This window comes from Podarcis pityusensis (assembly GCF_964106645.2).
Source record: "Podarcis pityusensis genome assembly, chromosome: 11".
NCBI classification, from domain to species: Eukaryota; Metazoa; Chordata; class Lepidosauria; order Squamata; family Lacertidae; genus Podarcis; species Podarcis pityusensis.
The window spans coordinates 3,618,948-3,641,553 of NC_138036.1; the positions used below are offsets into that span (position 1 = coordinate 3,618,948).

Sequence of the window (22,606 nt, forward strand, 5' to 3'; positions counted from 1 at the left end):
GCGCGGGGCGTGGCTGGGCGGAGAGACGTTGGAGTTGGCGGTTGTTTCAAATGGCGACGTGGCTGCTCGTTGGAGTAAGGACCGTCTTTTTACCTCAGGAGGAGCTCGCGGCGGTGTCAGCCGGGAAGTGTTGGGAGGAGAATGAAAAGCGGGGGGGGGGGGGAGCTAATTTGACGGCGGGCCGATAATAAACGGTGGCCAAGGCTGCCGTGGTTCCTGAGCATGTGCAGAGAGCCGCCTCCGTCGCCTCAGGAAAGACGCCCCGCCGAGTGCAGAGCCAGGCCCGGGGGTTACGGGGGAAGCCCCCACTCCCAGGGCGGGGGGACCTTGGCCTGCCAGCCTCTCTCTCTCTCTCCCCTCGCCCTACTCTGCAGGGGTGTTGTGAGGGGCCGGGGAGCGTCGCTTGAGGGAAAGAGAGAGTGCTAAACCGGGCTGCTTCGTGTTCTAGTACAAATGCTAGTGCAAGACCCAAGTTACAGGGAACCAGGCAGAGGGCCTTCTCAGTAGTGGCACCCGCCCTGTGGAATGCCCTCCCATCAGATGTCAAAGCGATAAACAACTAACTGACATTCAGAAGACATCTGAAGGCAGCCCTGTTCAGGGAAGCTTTTAATATGTGACATTTTAGTGTATTTTTCATCTTTGTTGGAAGCCGCCCAGAGTGGCTGGGGAAACCCAGCCAGATGGGCGGGGTTCAAATAATAAATTATTATTATTATTATTATAACACCAGTCTTGAAAAACCTACACTGGCTTCCAGTACGTTTCTGAGCACAATTCAAAGTGTTGGTGGTGACCTTTAAAGCCCTAAATGGCCTCGGTCCAGTATACCTGAAGGAGCGTCTCCACCTCCATCATTCTACCCAGATACTGAGGTCCAGCTCCAAGGGCCTTCTGCTAATTCCCTCGCTGCGAGAAGCCAAGTTACAGGGAACCAGGCAGAGGGCCTTCTCGGTAGTGGCGCCATTCCTATGGAATGCCCTCCCATCAGATGTCAAAGGAAATAGCAACTATCTGACTTTTAGAAGACATCTGAAGGCAGCCTTGTTTAGGGATTTTAGTGTTTTGTAGGAAGCCGCCCAGAGTGGCTGGGGAAACCCAGCCAGATGGGCGGGGTATAAATAATAAATTATTATTATTATTATTATTATTATTATTATTAGTCTATAATAGCTACTTCGAAGTATCCATTCAGTTGGCAGCCAGCCTTTAGGTACTCCTCATAGATCTAGAGCAGGCATGTCCAACCAGTGGATCGCCATCTACTGGTACATCCCCAGTTGATCCTGGTAGATCACGGGACCCTTATTGATTGTGGGATTATATAAAGTTTACTGAAAGTTAACAAATAAAAGCTCAACAACTCTGGGCAATCCATCCACCCCACGCACGCGCCTCATCTCTCCAATGCCAATAGGTAGATCACTGCCAGTTTTTTTATACTGGGAGTAGATCACAGTCTCTTGGGAGTTGGACGTGCCTGAGCTAGAGAAATGGCTTAATGCTGCCATTTAGCAACATTTGATCTCTAGCTGCTCATATTTATATGTTTATTTGCTTACATTTAGCCTTCTCTTCCATCATGGAGCCCAAAGTAGCGTGCGTGCACATGCGGTTCTCAGGCAGTCTCCCACCCAGCACTAACCAGACCTAGACCTGCTCAGCTTCCCAAAGGTGGTGGCATCAAGTTCCTTCTGGCCCTATCCTGGGAGTAGATCAAACATTGAATAATATCACTGTACGCACTGACGAATTAGATCCGGGCTTTTGAGTTTCATTTGCCTGCCTAGCCAACTCCCAGTTGGTCCTTCCTTACTCAGAGGTATCAGAGAAGGTGAGGCAGAGTTTTGTTGGCCTGCTTTGGCTTGCTTTTGTATTCTGCCTGTTTTTACTGATAAAGAAATACTTTCATGGATAATTTTAACACCTTAACCCAACTGACAGCAAGTCTAACTTGTGCTCTCTGCTCCCATGAATTTTTTTTTTTTTTTGTCAGACCCAGGAATGATTCTCTTTTGTGTGAAAATGTGTTCTCTGTATTTGCCCTTAGAAGTAGAAGTTAGTGCCATGTCAAGAAATACATTTCTTGAAGGTGCAGTGTTCTTGGTGTTGGGCAAGGTTATCCTTGGGCCTTCTCAAGTCTGGGTTGGTTTGTTTTTGTTCATTAAGAGTTTTTTCCTGGGCTCCTTAAGCACCTTTTCTTTTTTCTTTTTTTGGTGCTGCTTTCATTTCCTCTTTGTGGGAAGCTTCAGTGTGGGAAGTGCTTTGTAAGAACAATTCAAAGTTTTCCTGATCTTGTCTGTTCAATTTCTAGGAATTGAGAGCGGAATTTTAGAGCAAGACACCTGCTGAAAGGTCATAAAGGAGAAGTGAAGGCAACGGTGCCTGCAGCTGCTGCTGCTCCTGCTCCAATGGATGCCTGGAAAAGTGCAGGCTAAGCACCTGGGCAGCAGGTCAGTACGGAGAAGGGCAAATGAAACCAGAACTCTTGAGGCTGCAATCTGTGGCAGATTTAACCTGCAAGTCCATTCAACTCAGCAGGACTGTTAGTTCACCCCGTCATGTTAGCTCACCCCCTCTATATAATGCTAATTATAAACCAATTAGTCCTCTACTTCTTCTTTTCCCTGAGGCCGATCTGTCTTACAGGGCAAATTGGAAAGTGTGAAAGCCCTTGTTTCCAAAGAGGAACTGTTGCCCAATTGCTGACCAGCTGGGCTGGTGTAGCTGAGTCATAAATCAAGATGTGATTTGATTGGCTGGTGCAAATGAAAAGCACAGCACTATTTCAGAAAAGAACTGATATCTCAATTTGTTTTTATTGTTTTGTTTCCCACCCTATCCCACCCAAGGGTTAAGGGTGAGCATCAGGTATTTCATCTGAAACATGTCTCTCTAAAGGGCTCATGCTCAAAACGGAAGAGATAAAACAACGAGGAAGCAAGTCTAAGGCATCTAGGCACCTTTCTTTCTTTCTTTTATTGTGTTTCCATGCTGACTTTGGAGGAGGGGGCAAAACAAATATTGCAGGCTAGTAACTTTTTGACTTACGGTATTTGTAAGGCTAGCTGAAGAAGTACCCTTCTCCCCTTTGCGTACAAAGTGGATGCAGCAGGATGGAGAACTACTGCTGCTGCATCCTTGTTGAGCTCTTCTTGTCCTGGCAAGAGTACAGTTATGGGGCTGTAGGATCACCCTATACTAGTTATTAGAGGGTTGAGTTGTTGTCACGTCACCAGAGAAATGGATGGCTGTTTTTAACTCTTGCACAAAGCAGAGACACAAATGCCTAGACAAGGGCTGGGATCTATGGAATACCCATGCTTATACAGTGGTACCTCGGGTTACATACGCTTCAGGTTACAGACTGCTAACCCAGAAATAGTGCTTCAGGTTAAGAACTTTGCTTCAGGATGAGAACAGAAATCGTGCTCTGGCGGCGCGGCGGCGGCAGCAGGAGGCCCCATTAGCTAAAGTGGTGCTTCAGGTTAAGAACAGTTTCAGGTTAAGGACAGACCTCCGGAACGAATTAAGTACTTAACCTGAGGTACCACTGTATGCATGTCTGTAATGTGTATGTATGTGTTTGTGTTGAAACAGTTTTAAAAATTTAAGCTCCAGCAGGTTAGCAGTAGCGGCAGCAACTGGTGTGATTGTGCAAGGTGTGGCAGGTTGTACATTGGGACCTTCTCTGCAAAGATCCTTCCTGAACCTCTAAACCACCGCTTTGTTCAAGCATTAGTCATTAATTACTCTTGGATTTCATCTCTGTGTAGTCCAGTAATTTCTAGTTCATTCTCAGTATTTTTGTTCTGATGCCGCTGTTATTCACTGTGGAGAAAGGTGCTATTACACGACTGAAATTGAGAATATAATGGAAGACTCCCAACTCAGCTCTCTGAAGGTGCACATTGTATTAGCTGTGGAAGTTCAAGACTTAGCTGTTACATGCATGCAGAGAGCTGAAGGGAACTGAGCATTTATGTAGCATGAAATGCCCTCTGGCGGACAAGGAGTGCAAAGTTAGCCAGTTCTTACAGTAAGGGAGGATGACCAAAGCACTGGCAGTGACATTTTCATTGCTGCAGTAACCTGAGGTTTTCAGTTTCCTTTGGTCCCTGCACAGTAGCAAAGTGGGGTTGTTATGGCAGGCACATTAGTTCTATCGACTGTGAGGGTTTTAGAGCTCCTTTTAAGTCTTTGAGCAGCATCAGTTTTGACTGAGCCGTCGAATGCATGTTGAATTGTGAACTGCACCGGATTGATAGTGAACTAAATGCCGAATTCTGAAATAACCACAGAGGGGGGGAAATCAAGCATTTTAAATCTTGAATAGCATTTATTGAAATGATAAACTGTTTTTTATTGTAATCATTTCCCCCATACTACTGCATTTAGCAAGGTAGCCTTTAACATTCACACATATTGTATTGATAGTTATATGATATATTCATGGGTTGACTTTTGTACACTTTTGTCAATAGCACCTTGGGCACAGCAGTCTTTTGCTCCTGGAAAAACTGCATTGTCAACCAATTAATAAATAACATCAATAATAAGGATTAAAAAGGGGGCAAATTGGTTGGTTTTTTATTGTTTAAAAACTTGTGTTCTCTTTAGTTCTTAATTCACCTGGGGCCAAATATACAGCCTGTGGCTTTATTGTAGATTCAGAAACACTTCTTCCATGTTAATGATTGCTTTTTAAAATTAATTTTCAGGTCCCTGACAAAGTAGGAATGAAGAGTGCTTCTCTAAAGGATTTATGTCCTGAAAACAAGAGGCACTTGGCAAACTTAATTAAGGAGCTTGCAAGGTGAGGATAAACTGTCTGATAATGCATCAGGTTTAGGATGAGACTCTCTCCTTTTTTATAAATATTTTATTAATTTCCAAATATAACAAAAATAAAACATCAATACAAATTCAGTATCAAACAAAAAAGTTGACTTCCCCCTAGTCCCTTCCTTGGTTCCAATGTTTATCAACATACCACATGTCCAGTGTAAAATAAAAACTATTAAATTTTTGTTCATTCATAATATAATTACAAGTAGTCCTAGAACCCTGCCAATGTATTAACCTGTGTACATTTCTTCTGTATATATGCAATAAAGTCCTTCCATTCTTCCTTAAATTCGTTGCCATCTCTTTCTCTTAGTTTCATTGTCATTTTCGCCATTTCAGCATATTCCATTAATTTAACTTGCCAATCTACTTTGGTTGGGACACCTTCTTTCCAATGTTGTGCAAGCAATACTCGTGTGGCTGCAGTCTCATACATACGTTCTTTTGTTATCTAGGTATATCTACTCCTGTAATTCCTAGTAGGAATGCTTCTGGTATTTTGACAAAAGTTATTTTATACATTTTTTTTCATTTCATTATAAATCATTTCCCAATAGTTTTTTTACTATTTTACATTCCCCCTACATATGAAAAAACATCCCTTCCTTTGTTTTACATTTCCAACACTTATTTTCTTTAGATTTGTACATTTTTGCTAATTTGACTACAGTTAGATACCATCCATACATCATTTTCCGTTAATTTTCTTTAATCGCTACACATGCTGTAGATTTAATCCCACTCTTCCATAGTTTTTCCCATTCCTCCATCTAAATATTGTGTCCCACATCTTGTGCCCATTTAATCATGACTAAGATGAGACTCTTTCCAATTACTGTTATGAAATTTAAGCATTCATGTTTATTAAAAGCATATGACCACTCCTTGCTGGCACAGGTATGATCAAGTAGGGCATGGAGCGGTTGTCTGCCTCTCTCTGTTTCAAGAGACTGCTGCTGTTTAAGGAAGGCCTTCAAAGGGTTTCCTACAAAATTTGTCCCCATTGTGTCATGGATGGCCTGAAAAGTTGTGCCCTATCTCACTTTGCTGCTTCCCCCCAAGCACCTACAAGTTCTTGCTTTGGACTGCGACATACTAACATGGGGCCTCTGTGAAACCAGCACCCATGTGGTCCTGAGAGCACACTCCCTCCCAAAGGATCTTTAGTGGGAGTCACACAGAGTGCTGTCCTTAATGTGTGTATCTGAACCCTCCCAAACGACAAAGGTGAGTCCACATGAAAATAATATAAAAAGTAAGAAATTTATTATAAAGGTAGTTTTATCAAGGAGAAGGGGACGACAAAGGACGAGATGGTTGGACAGTGTTCTCGAAGCTACAAACATGAGTCTGACCAAATTGCGGGAGATAGTGGAAGACAGAAGTGCCTGGCGTGCTCTGGTCCAGGGGGTCACGAAGAGTCAGACACGACTAAACGACTAAACGACAAAGTTTTATCAACAAAGTGCAGCAGCATACACACAATTCTAGGCACATATAAAAGCAATATTCTAACTTTCTAAAATAAGCATTCTAAATAAGGGTCCAAATTAAACAGGGGAGGTTAATTAGAAAGATAGTCACAAGTTAGTTCTCTTGGCACCTGCTGGAGTGCTCCTGAAACTGAGTGTGCACACCTGTGAGTGTGCAGGTGATCTGACCTGAGGTTGCCTGACTCATCCTGGAAGTGCCATTATTCTGTCTAGTTTGTATTTTCAGTTCTATGGCATTCCCAGTTGGTTGAAGGAACCTGGCACCAGAATCTTAAAGCGGAGGCGTCAGGACCTTTTGCTTACTAATTATCCCATAGCCACTGTTGCAACCTAGCTTACTGAGGAGGAGTGAATTGTTATGTATCTTCCTGACCTAGCTGGCAAGAAGGTCAGGGATAGCCAGAGGAACTGTGTCTTTCCCCATTTAAACTGTCCCAGACTCTCCCGAAGGGAGAATTGCCCTTTGCTTGGATCCTGCTTGCGAGTTTCCCACAGGCATCAGGCCAGCCCCTGTGAGAGCAGGATACCGCACTAGATGGGCTGTTGGCTGGATCCGGCAGAACTCTTCTGATGTCCTTATTTCCAGAGGGATTCCAAATGAGCAAACCAATCAGTGGGCCATTTCTTCTCTTGCACGATGACCTCCTTCCTCAAGAAGTTCCAGAGCATGAAGAAGGGCAGAGCCCAGGTGAGGGAGACCAGAAGCAGAGTCTGAAAGGGCCTCAGTGCGTCCTTGGAGCAATCTGTGGCGCTGCAGTCTCTGGCCTGCTGTTCCCTGGGGGCTCCTCCTCTGGAACAGGCCAGGACACCTGTCAAGGAGCTGTAGGGGGCGAGCACAGGCCATTCATGGGGCAGGAAAGAACAAGAGGCATAAAATGGAATTAGCTTTTATGCGCAGCAAGCAGCAACACAGCCCAGCTCCTCTGGCTTGATTTGCTCCAGCTGGAGACTGAAACAGACCTCAGAAACTCACTCCGGATGCCTCCCAAGCAGACGGAGACTGAGGCAAGGGGGTGGGCTCGTCCTCTGAGCCTGCCTGGCCTGTCGCTCAGCAACTGCAGGTCTGTCCTCAAAAGGGATGTCAGGGGGGAGGAGAGCCAGCAGGACTGGGACTGCCCAGCCGCTGAGCAGCAGATGCAGTCTCCAATACATAAAATTCCAATAGATAATAAATTTTCCTACAACAGCAGCAAGAATACTTATCGCAAAGTATTGGAAGACACAAGATCTACCCACTTTGGAAGAATGGCAGATGAAGGTGATTGACTACATGGAATTGGCGGAAATGACTGGCAGAATCCGAGACCAGGGAGAAGAGTCGGTGAAAGAAGATTGGAAAAAATTTAAGGACTATTTACAGAAATATTGTAAAATTAAGGAACTTTAGAAGGATGCTGGATAGAAATTAAGAGGTTTTTAGCTGTAATGCTTTAAGAGACATGGAAAAAAAAAGGTTAACAATTGGGTAAAAGATTAATGGTAAGGATTTGCTGAACCAACAAACTGAATTGGAATACAAAGAAGGGAGGTATGAGGAGGTCTGGGGAAATAAGAGTAAGGAAGATAGGTTATGGAACATTATTGTGTTTTTAACTGTTTTATTTTGTATGTTTTTTATTACTTTTTGCTTTTTTGCTGTAATTTACACTTTTTTCTTTGTTTTCTGTATTTTTGTGAAACTTTAATAAATCTCATTTAAAAATAAATAAATAAATAAATTTTCCTTTCTTTTTCCTACTTTCCATCCCATTTTCCATGGTGTTTCTTTATTCTATCATATTGCTGCACCCCAACTTCACTCTTTTGTATCATAGCAAAAATACAATCATCTCCAATTATTTCCATTGCTCATAGTTCAAATCCTGCTCGCGAATTTGTGATATTATAATATTTCTTCAAATAGTCCTAAAAAGACTTCCATTAAACATAAATCAGTCATGGTTAAGTTCTCTTATTTTAGCTGCCAGCTTTGTTGATCTATTCTTTGCTTATCCATTCTTTTCTGCTGGGAACTTCTTCATTGTTCCATTTCTGTGCATAGAGAATCCTAGCTACTGTAGTTACATACACAAATAACCATCTTTTTTTGAACTTCTAGCCCTATAACCCCAAAAGCTTCAGTTTTGTTTTGTTTTTTTCATTTGAGGGGTATAATCACTCTGAACAGAAAAAAGTCATATATCGTTCCCCAAAATTCCTCGTTTTCATTCAGGTCCACCACACTTTCTCATCCTGGTCTTCTTTTATCTTCTTCCAGCTGCCCATGATTGTCAAAGAGATTTACAGACATCTCCACAGGATCGCAGACGAGTGGCCACCTCACATCAAGACTGCAGTGTGCAACCTCGTCTCAAAACGGAAGAACTCAGTGGTAGACATCCTTCTGGAATGCTCTCTGGAATGTGAAGAGTAAGAGATGAGTCATTAATCCCGCTAATATTATTTTTATTTTATTTTTAAAATTGCTCTAATCCTAATGTACACCAAGCCCACCTGGTGACATGCCAACCAGGTGAGTTACTGATGGATATATCCATCTTGCTTGCAAATCTCAGGGCGTCTCAGATGCCCTGCATAACCTGCGATCCACCAAGCCAGGCCACAGCCCATCAGCCACGGATGGAGATTTCCCAACTCTGGGGCATCTCCCAGGTTTTTCAAGTAGAGCTGCCAACTTTTTGTGCCCTGGAAACTGCTTGCTCTGCAGGAATGAGGCTTTCTTCCACGCTGTGAAAAGCAGTACACTTGAACAAATTTCTGTTCAAGATTCAGGTGGAAGCCATGCCAGGTTTCCCACACACACACCTGGACAGTTGGGAGGGATGGGGAACAAATTCAGTTCCAAAACAAAAACAGCAGATGTAGACTGAGGCAAGGGGTGGGCTCCTCTGAGCCTGCCTGGCCTGTCACTCAGCAACGTGCAGGTCTCTCCTCAAGAGGGATGTCAGCGGGGAGGAGAGCCAGCATGACTGGGACTGCCCAGCCACTGAGTAGCAGATGCAATCTCTGTCCATGTCTGCGCTCACACTGAGACTCTCAACCTCAGGCCTTGTCCTGGAAGAGCCTCCTTCTTCTGAACCCTCCTTGATGGCTCAAACCTCCCAGCTCCTCCCTACCCCAGGCTGCTCCCCACCACGATCCAGGGTTTAGGGGTCGTCGTCTGAGGTCCCCCTGGCTAGGCGGTGCCCACCACTCTTACTCATCCAGCCAGTCCCTGACATTACCCTACAGACCCCACTAGCCCTCTGTCCTGATTTCCCAATTGGTCTCTGCTCGTGACCTTCGTTCCTCCAACTACATCACCCTCCAAGGATTTCGTACCCCCACAGTCACACCCTCAATGCCCCTTATAGTAGGAACCACTTTTCAGCATTCCCTGTATCTGGGGCAGATTTGTTTGGGTTAGATCAGAGCAGCCAACATGTGGCCCTCAATGCGTTTCTTGGCAGCCCTCAGCAACCTTTGAGGCGCCCATACACACCTGTAGCCCTTGCACTGCCTTACCAAAGCTGGGTAAGCCAGGTGCTGGGCTTTGGGAAGGAGGCATGAGGGATCTGTCAGGGTTCTAGAGTCCTCCAGCTTCCTTCCCAAAGCCTAGTTAGCTCTTCCCAGCTTTGGGAAGAAGGTGGGAAGGCTCTAGGTCCTGCCAGGGCCTTGTGCCTCCTTCCCAAATCCCAGCACCTCACTTGTCTACCTTTGGGAAGGCAGCATGAGGGCCGGGGTGTGTGTGTCAAATTTTGGCCTCGCTCCCCACTCCCACAGTGTGCAGCAGGTTCCGTGATGAACTACTCTTGTGGCCCACTTGATATGAAAAAATGGAGCACCCAGATTTAGATGTTGTATATTTCTGCTCTGGTGCCTCTGCGTGAGGCGTGGATTACAAATACTTCCAGTGAATAAATGATGCATTTTAATGTATTTTGGCGTTTAATGAAGCCAAGAACTGTGTCACAAGATTCAAAGGAGTCAAAATGCAAGGCATCTTTGCATTGTGAGATGCACATGAGTCTGGGAGGTGTGGTCTGGTCAGAATCCACAAATACTGATATTTAAACCACCCCTATTATTATCTGGGATGGAAGGATCTGTCCAAATTGGTTCTCTCAGTGTCTCATTTCTCCACTCTTTGATTCAGTTCCACACATTTTGCAGCAATCATCAAATCTTTTTTTCTAAAAAAAAAATGCTCATGAAAATTTATCATAATTTTAGTGCAAATTTCTCCTGATAAACACGTTTTTGCGAGCAAATCCCACTAATGTAGCACATTTATGCATTTTTTAAAATGCACACTTTCCCCAATATGTGCATTTATGCAAACACAGGTTGTATGAGTACATCGCAAAAATCATACCTGTGCGAATTTTAAAAGACAGCAGTATTTTGTTTCAAATATTCTTTCTGAAAGTGTAGATTTGATAGGTTTGTCTTTCTTTCTTTCTTTTCTTTTCTTTTTTTAAAATGATTTTTATTAAGTTTCCATTTACCAAATTACACATATCATACTATTTAGTCCAAATTATATCAGTCCACATCATAAAGTCCAAATATTTTCCGGATTATAAATTTTTGTGGGGGATACCCATGCTTCTCGATTGGCTGGAGTCCATACATCTATATTTCTGCTGCTTTTCTGATGTTTTCCAGTCCCATCTTTTCAACTCTTTGTCGTTACTCATATTCCTTTTCTGTCACCTCCGAGTTCTCTCCACAAGTGGGTTGAAAGAAACAGTTTATATCTCTGTGTGGGCTTTTGTAATGCTCTCTCGTAAATCTCTCACAGAAATCCAATAATCAGGACATTCGTTCGAGCAGACACGCCATCTTGTCACTCCGATGAAATACAGTCTAAATGTCCGCTCATTAACTTTCCAGACCCGCTGCATCATAAATTAGTCCAGGAGGGTAGCCTTTTAAGTTTTACGATCCCAAGCTGATAACCGGTCCACGACTCTTCCTCCCTAGACCCTATATCCTGCAGCGAAGGTCTGCCTGTCCATATCGAGTCCGATTTCTTACTGCGTCACAGAGAGAGACTCTTTTCTTTTCCAAATCTTTCACAGAATAAAACCTTCAATTCATATTTTTTCCCTACACAGTTCATTTTTAAACCCTCTTGCAAATTAGTCGTTGAGACGGTTCTTTAAGGGGGAGGGTTGTTAAATTCTTTAAGGGGGAAGGTGCCTAAAGAAGCCAGGGTGGCTATCTAAAGAACTTTTAACTGAGTTAAGATTAAAAAAGGATGTGTACAAAAAATGGAAAAGGGGGGAAACCACCAAAGAGGAATTCAAACAAATAGCCAGCACGTGTAGACACAAAGTCAGAAAAGCTAAAGCACAGAATGAACTCAGGCTTGCTAGAGAGGTTAAAAGCAACAAAAAAGGCTTTTATGGGTATGTTCATAGCAAAAGGAAGAACAAAGAAACAGTGGGGTCACTCAGAGGAGAAGATGGTGAAATGCAAACAGGGGACACAGAAAGGGCTGAACTCCTCAATGCCTTCTTTGCCTCAGTCTTCTCCGATAAAGAAAACAATGCCTGACCTGAAGAATTTGGAGCAAATGATTCAGCAAAGGAAACACAGCCCAGAATAACTAAGGAGATAATACAATAATACTTGGCTAGTTTAGATGTATTCAAGTCTCCAGGGCCAGATGAACTGCATCCAGAGTATTAAAAGAACTGGCAGATGTGATCTCAGAACCACTGGCAGTCATCTTTGAGAATTCCTGGAGAACAGGCGAAGTCCCGGCAGACTGGAGGAGGGCAAATGTTGTCCCTATTTTCAAAAAGGGGAAAAGAGAGGACCCAAATAATTACCACCCAGTCAGTCTGACATCAATACCAGGGAAGATTCTGGAGCAGATCATTAAGCAAACAGTCTGTGAGCACCTAGAAAGGAATGCTGTGATCACCAATAGTCAGCATGGATTTCTGAAAAATAAGTTGTGTCAGACTAACCTGATCTCATTTTTTGACAGAATTACAAGCGTGGTAGATGAAGGGAATGCAGTGGATGTAGCCTACCTTGATTTCAGCAAGGCATTTGACAAGGTGCCCCATGATATTCTTGTAAAGAAGCTGGTAAAATGCGGTCTTGACTATGCTATCACTCAGTGGATTTGTAACTGGCTGACTGACCGAACCCAAAGGGTGCTCATCAATGGTTCCTCTTCATCCTGGAGAAGAGTGACTAGTGGGGTGCCACAGGGTTCTGTCTTGGGCCCGGTCTTATTCAACATCTTTATCAACGACTTGGATGATGGACTCAAGGGCATCCTGATCAAATTTGCAGATGACACCAAACTGGGAGGGGTGGCTAACACCCCAGAGGACAGGATCACACTTCAAAATGACCTTGACAGATTAGAGAACTGGGCCAAAACAAACAAGATGAATTTTAACAGGGAGAAATGTAAAGTATTGCACTTGGGCAAAAAAAATGAGAGGCACAAATACAAGATGGGGGACACCTGGCTTGAGAGCAGTACATGTGAAAAGGATCTAGGAGTCTTGGTTGACCACAAACTTGACATGAGCCAACAGTGTGACGCGGCAGCTAAAAAAGCCAATGCAATTCTGGGCTGCATCAATAGGAGTATAGCATCTAGATCAAGGGAAGTAATAGTGCCACTGTATTCTGCTCTGGTCAGACCTCACCCGGAGTACTGTGTCCAGTTCTGGGCACCACAGTTCAAGGACACTGACAAACTGGAACGTGTCCAGAGGAGGGCAACCAAAATGGTCAAAGGCCTGGAAACAATGCCTTATGAGGAACGGCTAAGGGAGCTGGGCATGTTTAGCCTGGAGAAGAGGAGGTTAAGGGGTGATATGATAGCCATGTTCAAATATATAAAAGGATGTCACATAGAGGAGGGAGAAAGGTTGTTTTCTGCTGCTCCAGAGAAGCGGACACGGAGCAATGGATCCAAACTACAAGAAAGAAGATTCCACCTAAACATTAGGAAGAACTACCTGACAGTAAGAGCTGTTCGACAGTGGAATTTGCTGCCAAGGAGTGTGGTGGAGTCTCCTTCTTTGGAGGTCTTTAAGCAGAGGCTTGACAACCATATGTCAGGAGTGCTCTGATGGTGTTTCCTGCTTGGCAGGGGGTTGGACTCGATGGCCCTTGTGGTCTCTTCCAACTCTATGATTCTAAATTGATCACATGAAAAAGTAGAAAGTCTCCCCCCCCCCTTTCCGTTCCGTTCCTCGTACCAAAATGTCTACCATTCTCTGATGTTATCTCTGTCCCATTCTCAGTGGTAAAATTATTAGCAGGTCAAAACAGAGACAGTTCTTTAAGGGGGAGGGTTGATAAATTAATCACATAAGAAAGTAAAAAGTCTTTCCCCCCCCCTTTCCGTTCCTCCTACCAACATGTCTGCGATTCTCTGATGTTATCTCTATTCCTTCCGTCCCAATCTTCTTCATCTCAGTGGTAAAATAATTAGCACATAAAAACACTCCTGACCTCTCTTGAAGCATGTTCGTTTACTTTCTCCAATTGTTTCTTCTTTTTAAGCAACGCAACCAGATTCGCTCCTGAAAGTAGCTTCCAGGAGTTCCGAGCCTGTTCGAGGGCTTTCCACCCTGTGCCTCACCCCCTCCTTCAGTCGAACTTGGGGGTGATTTATGGCATCCGCGGGTGAGTACAGCGTCTTCCCCTTCCCAAGGAGACTGATTTTACTCCCCATAATCAGCCTCTAATTACCTCGTACAAGCTGGATAGATGGTATTGTTGGCCATCTTTGAAGGCGCCCCTAGCGCCCCCCCTTGATAGGTTTGTCTTTCAGTGCTTACGCAATCAGATTTATTGTCCATCCCTCATGATCACTGATTGCAATAAAGAAAATGACACTGCCTTAGGCTTCATATTGCCACATATCTCAAATATTGATGGCACTGAAGGAATTCGGCCACACAGTCGTAGCTAGGAAGAATGAGATGCTTGAGGTAAGGGTGCCAAATGAAAAAGGAGCATTGCAAGAGTGTAGGTCAGCCATCCCCAACCTGGTGCCCCTTCCCCATCCATGTGTTTTGAACTGGAACTCCCATCAGCCCCAGACAGCATGGCCAATGGTTAGACACGATGGGAGTTGTAGCACAACAATATCTGAAGGGCAACAGGTTGAGAAGATCCTGGCAGACTGGGTCCTTAGCTGCTGTTTACATTCACACCAAAGCATATGAAACAGCCTCTGGGTTCCTATTATCTAGAAAAACAGAGCTGCGTTGGAAGAGAATGAATCTTGCCCCAGGGTTCTGTCTTGGGCCTGTTGTTGATCACCTGTTTTTAAATAAATGCCTTGGACGAAGGAAATTGAGGGGATGCTCAACAAATTTGCAGATGACACCAAACTGGGAAGGGTAGTCAATGCCGCAAAAGACAGAATCGGGATTCAAGATGACCTCAACAGATTGGAGAACAAGGCCCAAACTTACAAAACGAAATACAGTAGGGACAAATGTCAGGTTCTACATTTAGGCAGGAAGAACCAGATGCACAAATATAGGACGGGAGACACGTGACTTGCCAGTAGTATGAGTTTCCTGGAGGGAAAAAATGAATCTTGTAAGTCTGCACAACAACTCCACGACTTACTGACTACTAATATTTTCCCAACTGCTAAAAGGTCCCAACTGAATGGTGACTTCTTCCTACTGCACTTAAGGTTTCCAAACACACTTTTCTCAATCTTTCCGTCCAGAATATGGTCAAGAGGAATGCCTGAACTATCCTTTCCTATGGGAAAATGGCGTTTGGGGCACAGCCAGAAGACCTGTGGTCATTGTGACAGAAGTCCTCTTCCAGTTCCGTAGCGTCAGAAAGGTATGGCTCTCATTTCCCCATGGACTCCTGTTGTTTGTTCTCTCGATTATACCATATTGGCCCAGATATATGCCACATCCGCAGATAAGCCACACCTTTAAAATTCGGGGGGGGGGGGGGAGACATATATAAGCCGCTCCCTTAAAATTGGAGAGAAAAAGAAAAAAGTCAATTAGATTCAGGGAATAAAATACTGGTAGTGTTTTTCTTTTTTATCATATACCAAGCAACCGCTGGTGCTGGACCCCTGAGCGTGCTTGGTGTGGTGGTGGCAGAGATGGTGTCTCCAGTTCTCTGACATGCTGTGTGCTTCCCCCACAACAGGAAGTTATAAAAGGGAAACCACTGGGGTCTTTCTCTGTTTTCGTCCTCCGCCAAGCCATGGACACAATCACCCACAAGACGTAAGTACGGGGAGGTACTTATACTCTCCCTACAGCATGTCACTGCCCCACCTATTTCTGGCACCTCCCTTGCTGCTGGGTGCATGTTGTACCAGGACTGACCCATAATTATGCTCCACAGCTGCTGAATTAGCACTTTTCCTGTGAGTTTTGGATCATTTCCTCTCCCCTTCTTTCTCTTTCCTCTTCAGTGCCTTGCAACCACCCATAGACTCAGCTCAGGTCAGAGCTAGTGAAGAGAAGCATACGGAAAATATTCTCACTGCCATCCCTGAAGCTGACGCTCAAAGCTGGGACCACCATGCGAGCACCAGAGAGCCAGGTGACTGGACCTTCTGTTTCTAGGGATCTGAATGGAGGAAAATGGGACTGCCAGATTAAAGGATTTGAGGGCAGAGTCTGAGCCATGAAATAATGCTTCCAGAGACACTTGACTAGGCTTCCTCACACTCGACCCTCCAGATGTTTTTGGCCTACAACTCCCATTATCCCTAGCTAGCAGGACCAGTGGTCAGGGATGATGGGAATTGTAGTCTCAAAACATCTGGAGGGCCAAGTTTGAGGAAGCCTGCAACTTCATCCATCACAACAGGAAGTTATTGAAGAGGAGCCACTGGGGTCTTTCTCCAGCGAAATCCTTTGCCAAGCCTTGGAGACCATCACATGCATGACCTAAGTACAGGGAGGTACATCTCAGTCCCCCTACAGCTTGTCACTGCCCCACCTACTCCTGGCAGGGTGCCGCTTCCCTTGCTCGTTCCTCAAACAGAAGCTGGCTGCTATGAATGCACAACCTCACTGTCTATCTCCACACACGTCAGTTGACTGCAAGGGATTCCTGCAAGGAATCATAGACTGGATGCTGCTTGTATGTGTGTATATTTGTTTGTGGTTGTTGTTGTTGTTTTATTTTTGTTACTTTTGTTGAAAATTTAATAAAAATTTAATACAAATATATTTAAATTTTAGAACCTTTTTTTGACACAAACACATATATACACAATTCAGACATCCATATAAACATGAGTATTCCTTAGATCCCAGCCCCTGTCTAGGTATTTGTGTCTCTGCTTTGTGCAAGAGTTGAAAACAACCACCCATTTTTCTGGTGATGTGACAACAACTCAACCCTCTAATAACTAGTATAGGGTGATCCTACAGCACAGGGCCCCAGCCCCATAGCTGTACTCTTGCCAGGACAAGAAGAGCTCAACAAGGATGCAGCAGCAGTAGGTCTCCTTCATCCTGCTGCTTCCATTTTGTACACAAAGGGGAGAAGGGTACTTCTTCAGCTAGCCTTACAAATACTGTGGTACCTTGGGTTAAGAACTTAATTCAGTTTGGAAGTCCATTCTTAATGTGAAACTGTTCTTAACCTGAAGTACCACTTTAGCTAATGGGGCCTCCCACTGCCGCCGCCACGCGATTTCTGTTCTCATCGTGAAGCAAAGTTCTTAACCCGAGGTACTATTTCTGGATTAGCAGAGTCTGTAACCTGAAGCATCTGTAACCTGGGGTACCACTGTAAGTCAAAAAGTTACTAGCCTGCAATATTTGTTTTGCCCCCTTCTCCAAAGTCAGCATGGAAACACAATAAAAAGTGCCTTCTTCCATGATGGATGGTAGAGGAGAGACACTCTGATAGTCCACTGTGTTTTTTGTGCTGACTCTGGATGAGATAAGACTACTCTTCCTTTATAGCTAGCCAAGAAATCAAGTGAGCTGGCTGCTCAGTCACCTGCATGAAAATCCTGGTTGCCTGTGGCTACTAGGCAAGTCATCAAATACAAGGCAGTCTTCAGTGATTTTAGAACTGTTCCCTTTCATCTTTTGAGTCTTCGAACCCATGAATGTCTCCATCCCCTTAGGTGCCACTTTAAATTGGCCAAAGGCTAACAACACAATGCTTTTTCCCCCTCTGAAGAGCTTGCCATTTCTTGCCAACAGAGGCCTGTGGCACAGATCACAAAGAATGAACAAAGGGTATGTATCTCTTCTATGTGATGCCTCTTCAAGAGCATGACTGGGAGTTGTGGCTAGACATTACCAAGAAAACATGCCCTTCTGGGTCCAGCTACTCCTTTCAAAGAAGTATTCAAAAACTAATAAAATTATTAGCTCTGCACTGTATGTTGTTGTGTAAGTGATGCATTACTCCAATATAGGAGCTGCACACAGACCAGAAGGGTGGCTACACCAAGCCAGAAATGGCTGGCAGCTCTTTAAACCATGGAGAAAACTTTGCTAAAGGACGTACAGAGCAAAATGAGAGGCATGGCATTGTCATGAGTGAGAGGAGGGCATAAGGCTGAGGCTACTAACTGCTTGTTTCAATGCAATCTCAACCATGCCAGTAGGTCATTCTGCTTTGACCAAAGCTAGGTTAGCACAGTCTTCTTCTCTATTTTCTGGTGTTTGCTGGTACTTTGTGCAGAGAACAGCATAGTAAACAGCTTGGCTTCCTCTTCACCTTGACATTTGAGGTGGAATCAGGCAGCTGAAGCAGCATCGCAAAACAAGAAGGATTTACCAAGCCACCAAGATCCACAGGATTCAGGCAGAAATGCCCCTTCTTTCGCTTCTGAGGTTATGCAACAAACTCTCAGAAAGAATCCCGCACGAGAACGGAGAAGATACAGGCAAAAAACAATTCACCGCAGTTCCTGCACTTACTCTCTGGGAAGGTTTGCCTGGTGACAACATTTATAACCTTTCAGCACCAGGCTAATGGGGAGGGGATTCCGTGGATGCCACAAGAACCACAACTGGTGACCCCAGATGTATCTTCTTCTCCTAGGAACTGAATGAAATGGGATTGTAATGCTTACTGCTGTTACAGCCAATCTGCCCCCTCCCACTCCCTCCCAGCCCCAAATAGGGGGAGCAGAAGGACATGCCTCTTTTTGACAAATCTCTCAAGAGTTCTGGTTTCATTTGCCCTTCTCCGTACTGACCTGCTGCCCAGGCGCTTGGCCTGCACTTTTCCAGGCATCCATTGGAGCAGGAGCAGCAGCTACAGGCACCTTTGCTTTCACCTCCACTTTCTGACGTTTCAGCAGGTATCTTGCTCTAAAATTCCTCTCTGTGGAAATACCTAGAGATTGAACAGACAAGATCAGGAAAACTTTGAGTTGTTCTTACAATGCACCTCCCACACTGAAGCTTCCCACAAAAAGAGGATATGAAAACAGCAAACCCCCCCCCCCAAAAAAAGCTTAGGCAGCAGCCCAGCCCAAGAAAAACTCTTCATGAACAAAAACAAACCAGCCCACACTTGAGAAGGCCCAATTATAACCCTGCCCAACACCAAGCACCCTGCACCTTGGACTTCTTTCTGGCTTTGAAGGGCCCGGCCAGCACCCAAGAAGTGGGTGGGTGGCAGCAATTAGCACGATTAGTCTCTGGTGCTGACAAAAAATATTTATCATGGGAGCAGAGAGCACATTGGACTTGCTGTCAGCTGGGTTATCTTGTTAAAATTATCCATGAATTTTTTTTTTCTCTCAGTAAAAACAGAATATAAAAGCAGGTCAAAGCAGGCCAACAAATCTCTGCCTCACCTTCTCTGATACCTCTAAGTAAGGAAGGGCCAATTGGGAGTTGGCTAGACAGGCAAATGAAACTCAGAGCCCAGCTCTAATTCATCAGGAAGTCAGTGCATACAATGAAATTATTCAGTTTGAGCTATATACTCCCAGGGTAGGGCCAGAAGGAACATGATGCCACGACCTATCGGAAGCTGAGCAGGTCTAGGCCTGGTTAGTGCTGGGTGGGAGACTGCCTGAGAACCGCATGTGCATGCATGCTACCTTGGGCTCCATGATGGAAGAGAAGGTCAATTTCAAGTAAATAAACATGTAAATATGAGCAGCTAGAGATCAAATGTTGCTAAATGACAGCTTTAAGCCATTTCTCTAGCTCTAGGAGGAGCACCTAAAGGCTGGCTGCCAACCTGTGAAAATGAGATGATGGTGCCTAAAAGCACGCCATGATTTTTCCAGCCCCCCTAAAGGACCTGAAACAGTTGTATCCCTAAGTTATCATTTGAACTCTTTTACTTCTAGCCCTCTCCCCAAAGTTACAAACAGAACCCCAATCTTATTTTATAACCCGTTGCTCCAAAGTTGCCGAGATAAGAGTGCATGTGCCGTATGCACAGAGTGAATCCGAATCAGGTCCTGGCCCAATTCACTACCCAACAAGTCAAGTTAAATGTGGCAACCATTCAAAGATCATACCTGGGACATAGACAGGTGGCTGCTCTTCGTCAGAAACTGAATGCAATTTCATTCAAGGAAAGAAAGGGCAAAAGGTTTGTTCCATTCTACATTTTACACTCTGAAAATATTATACAGTGGTACCTTGGTTTACAACCATAATCCATTCCAGAGGTCCGTTAGTAAACCAAAACAGGATGTAACCCAAGGCACGCTTTCGCCAATGGGGCCTCCAAAAAAACCTTGTGTGTAATCCCAAAAAAAAAAGGTTCGCAAACCGGGGCACACACTTCCAGGTTTGACGTGTTTCTATTCCAAAACGTACACAAACCAGACTGTTTGGAAACCAAGGTACCACTGTAGTCTGAAAAATCTTCTGCATCAAAATAGAAAGTTCAGAAGCAGCGGACAACTGACCAGGAGACTACCAAAGCAGACATTTCTGTAAATCCACTTTGTTATTACTCTTAAAGAGACTCATTTAAAAGGTTGTCTTTTATTAAAGACTAGCTCAATCAGAGAGATAATGAGCCACATTTATTTGTATTAGCCTTGATTATAAAAGCAACTCCTGGAGGCTATACATTCAATGCATGCTCCTCAGACTCTGATTATGGACACAGAGAAACTAAGCTTTACACTCACACATTTTTTAAAAAGCTATCTGGGGCTCTTATAAGCAGGTACTGGTATTTGATGATCAGGAGAGAGATCTGGGTAAACTGCACCCTAGTCAAGACCATAATCTGGGACCCTTCCCTGTTGTATCATCCAGATTGCCATCAGACTGCATATCTTTAGCAGTCACCCATCAACTCATGGTGGATTCAATTAAGTTAATAACAGCCCATTGCCAACTACTGGCAGCATGTTACATCCAATAAGTTGTTCTCTGCACATCATCTCTTCTAGATGCTGAAAGGAAGTTCTTACTCTGCCTCAGTGGGCCAGAGGGGAGCAACCAAATGGAGACTAAAATCCATTTGGAAAGATTTAGTGTAAATGCATCAGCCAAAGACCTATGTATGCAAGTTAGTTCATAAAAGATGTGAGCATTATAATACCAAACAGAAATTAACAACAGATTATATATAAATGAATTCTGGGGAAGAGGACAGTATATCCGAATAATGAGAGAAAGGAACAATATATGCAGATAATGATTACATGGAAAACAAAATAGCACGTTTATGCAATTACTTGCATATACTGTTCCTTATAAAGTACACTGCTCCCTTCCTCATGATTCATTTACATACAATATGCTGTTGATGAACTAAAATCCATTCACTTACCTTCTGCCAATATGTTTAAAATTATATTTTTGAAATAGATTCTAGCTTCTTGGGCCCACTTAATCTCATCCACCCCAGCAGATTAGAGTCTCATTTTCTCATCAGTTACATGCACTCAGAATGTGACCATATAGTGTTATCGTAAGATGCTCATCTAACTCTTTTAAGCTGGAGGTGCAAGATGTGTGCCCCCCCCCACTGTTAAAGCCTTGAAAATGTTAGAATCATAGAACTGCAGAGTTGGAAGAAATCGTAAGGGTCATCTACCCCGGCCCCCTGAAACGCAGAAAATTGAAGGTGGACCTTATGAGGATCAAACCTGCAACCTTGGCATTATCAGCACCACGCTCTAACCAACTGAGCTACCTAGCGCAGGATAGCCTTCTTTTGCAGAACTGTGATGCAAAGTCTCTAAGAACCACTAACTTTGCCTCTGAGAGCCTGGAGGTCTGAGCCTCCATTTCTATGACAATTTGGTGGCCGGGACAATCAGTCGTTTCTGCTGCAAGTGGGACACCTAATTCTGCTGCCAAGGATCGAAAGGACACTAGGAGGGAGTGACAAATAGGCTCTGGGTCTGTTTTGCAGGGTCACTTGCTGAAGGGGAGAGGCTATGGAGGCAGACGATATCATAGACAGGACACGTCCCCCAAGACATACAGAAGCCTCAAGGGCCATGCAATATACGTCTCCCCTTCACCAGCCCCGTCTTCCCCAGGACGGCAGCCAGCAAAGTTACCAAAACTTCAGCTGCAGCAGCTCAGAGTTGACGGGGAAGCCGGAAGCCCCGAGTTCAAGTCTCCCTTCAGCGCGACCATGAGGGTGGCTACGCTGAGCACTGAATGGAGACTTGGAAGGAGCTAGAGGGGAATTTAACATACTAGCACTTGTACTACAATATGAAGCAGCCCTGTTTAGCACTCGCTCTTTCCCTCAAGCGACCTTCCCCGGCCCCTCACAACAACCCTGCAGAGTAGGGCGAGGGGCGAGAGAGAGAGAGAGGCTGGCAGGCCAAGGTCCCCCCGCCCTGGGAGTGGGGGCTTCCCCCGTAGCCCCGGGCCTGGCTCCGCACTCGGCGGGGCTTGTTTCCTGAGGCGACGGAGGCGGCTCTCTGCACATGCTCAGGAACCACGGCAGCCTTTGCCACCGTTTATCATCGACCCGCCGTCAAATTAGCCCCCCCCCCGCTTTCCTTCTCCTCCCGCCACGCCCCCCCCCCGCGAGCCCCTCCTGAGGTAAAGAGGCGGCCCTTACTCCAACGAGCAGCCACAACCGATACCTTGAAGCAACCGCCAACCCCAACGTCTCTCCGCCCAGCCACGCCCCCGCGCCCGACTCTCGGCTCCCATTGGCTGACGGCGACCGGGGTTCGCCCAGATACAGATCGGAGGAGCCGGCCAATGGGGAGGACTCGGAGCGGGGTGGGGGAGAAAGGGACGAGGAGGAGGTGGAGCCGGCTCTCCCATTGCCTTCTGGGAGTCGTAGTGCCTGCTCTCCATTCCTTTCCCCCTACAGAA

General features: G+C 44.9%; 2 long non-coding RNA genes across 6 annotated transcripts; one reads left to right on the forward strand and one right to left on the reverse strand.

The window, feature by feature from the left end:
• The first annotated feature begins 4 nt into the window (after positions 1 to 4).
• LOC308458772 lies at positions 5 to 16,534 on the forward strand. 2 transcript variants are annotated; one of them, XR_013977643.1, is made up of 4 exons: positions 4,783 to 4,816; positions 14,210 to 14,296; positions 15,498 to 15,577; positions 15,769 to 16,534. It is a non-coding gene; the product is annotated as an uncharacterized lncRNA (long non-coding RNA). The 2 variants fall into 2 exon arrangements; XR_013977642.1 differs by lacking the exon at positions 14,210 to 14,296 and adding an exon at positions 5 to 74 and having other exon boundaries at positions 4,722 to 4,816; positions 15,498 to 16,534.
• Positions 15,789 to 22,521, reverse strand: LOC308458779. Of its 4 annotated transcripts, none has more exons than XR_013977645.1 (3): positions 22,369 to 22,521; positions 18,532 to 18,671; positions 15,789 to 15,926 (listed from the first exon to the last, which is right to left on the reverse strand). It is a non-coding gene; the product is annotated as an uncharacterized lncRNA (long non-coding RNA). The 4 variants fall into 4 exon arrangements; XR_013977646.1 differs by having other exon boundaries at positions 22,344 to 22,521; XR_013977647.1 differs by lacking the exon at positions 22,369 to 22,521 and adding an exon at positions 19,816 to 21,048.
• Positions 22,522 to 22,606: the final 85 nt, after the last annotated feature.